Below are 1,870 nucleotides of genomic sequence, written 5' to 3'. Positions count from 1 at the left end.
TGGTTCACATGAATTGATTGCGAAACTGAAACCAATTTAATTGAAATAACTTGGATGCACACAGTGAAATCACTGCAATACTCAAAAAGGCCACAAAGGGGCACGAGGCTAGAAATGGCCTGGCAAGAACACAAATCGCATAAATAAGAAGCTTTCATTGGCCTGACAGTAGAATGGCCCAAAGGAGCGGAGTGGATGGGATCGCTGAGCTGAGGTCATTGAATGAACTACAGAGAGACTCAGTGCCACAAATCACACATTGCCTGTGACGACCTTGGACGGTGACAGGAGCTTCTGGAAGACTGAAAGGAAGACTAAGCAAAGAGAACAGACCGGGAAATACGGGTAACTGCTCAACTGAACCGAGCTGGTGGTCAGTGTGTCAGACCTGAAAAGCTGATGCCGTCCCAGCAGGGAAATCATCAACTGGAAATGTGGAAGACATCTTCATCTGTAATACAGAGAGACACAGTTTACAAGGAGGAATGCCGACACAAACAACACTCACCGTAAGCCCACCACCACAAAACATGGAAGCCAAACGCCACCCCAAGAAATGGCTTCACAGTAAAATCAGCAATACTGGAACAAGGAAGCTATAGGATTTTTCTTAGACTTACAAAGGAGGTTACACATGGATTTAGTGCCCAATTAAAGGGTAGGTTCAAGGTTAATTTGGACGGTTACTACAATTATCTCTACAGTCATGCTTACAATTAGCACTGCATTTGAGATTCAGAGCTCATTAGGATGAAGGTATTAGCCTTAGGTATATTAGGATTACGCTCAGAGTGACTGTTAGGAAGGCCAGGGAAAAGCAAGACCAAAAGTCAAAGGGAACTGCAGAGGGAACACAAAAAAAAGAGGAAAAAGGCATAGACGACACACAATGGAAGGCAACATCAAAGGCAAAGGAATAGCAAAAGCAGGCTGAACGCCAAAGAAAAAGCCTCGTCAAAGGTCAGGCCCTAAGAGAAGGCCGCAGAGAACACCAGAACATAGACTAAAGAGAACACGCAAAGGAGGCCAAAATGGAGGGCGAAGTCCATGAGAATGCTACATGGAAGGCCAATGCAGAAGTTCAAGGGCAAAGGCCAAAGAGAACACGGCACAGAAGGCCAAAACCAAAGGCCAAAAAGAAAGCCGTAAGGGATGCCAAAACAAGAGGCCGAAGGGAAGGGGGCAAAGAAGGCCGGGAGCAATGGCGAAAGACAACGTTGAAGGGAACGCCAAAACCGAGGCCAAAGAGAACATAACAGGGAAGGCCAGAACGAGGGGGCAAAGACAGTGCTGTAGGGAATGCAAAAACAAGAGCCAAAGACAACGTGGCAAAGAAGGCCAAGGGCAATGGCCAAAGAGAACGCAGCCAGAAATACCAAAACTGAATGCCAAAAAGAACATCGCGTGGAACGCCAGAAGGGAAAGCCAAAGGGAACGTTGCAAAGGCCAAGACTAATGGCCAAAGAGAAGATGGAAGGGAACGCCAAAACCAAAGGCCAAAAAGAACGCCGTGGGTAACCGGACGCAGACGGAACGTGTCAAAGAAGGCTAAGGACAAAGGGCAAGAGAATGCCATAGGGAACGCCAAAACAGAAAAACAAGAGAACACAGCAAGGAAAGGGCAAAGGCACGGAGAAGTGCACGAAGAGTAAGACAAGCAACATTCGAGGCACCACGAAATGTAGAAATGAGCTCTGGAAACGCTACCTTGTGTCTAACTAAATACTAACTAAACACCGGTGGGTGTGCATTGCCCTTACCTGTTGGGCAGACAATTACCAATCAGCTAATAGAGTTCCGAGGCATTCCAGGAAATGCAGATTCCGGTTCCTTGCTGTTCCCATGAAGACCCACACATCTCCGTGCAGTC

General features: G+C 47.1%; 1 long non-coding RNA gene across 1 annotated transcript; it reads right to left on the bottom strand.

The window, feature by feature from the left end:
- Positions 1-6: 6 nt before the first annotated feature.
- Positions 7-1,870, bottom strand: LOC116217793. Its single transcript, XR_004162504.1, has 3 exons — positions 1,761-1,870; positions 389-451; positions 7-302 (listed from the first exon to the last, which is right to left on the bottom strand). It is a non-coding gene; the product is annotated as an uncharacterized LOC116217793 (long non-coding RNA).

This window comes from Meleagris gallopavo, unplaced genomic scaffold (genome assembly GCF_000146605.3).
Source record: "Meleagris gallopavo isolate NT-WF06-2002-E0010 breed Aviagen turkey brand Nicholas breeding stock unplaced genomic scaffold, Turkey_5.1 ChrUn_random_7180001954781, whole genome shotgun sequence".
Classification (NCBI taxonomy): domain Eukaryota; kingdom Metazoa; phylum Chordata; class Aves; order Galliformes; family Phasianidae; genus Meleagris; species Meleagris gallopavo.
This window is presented reverse-complemented; position numbering and strand designations above follow the sequence as displayed.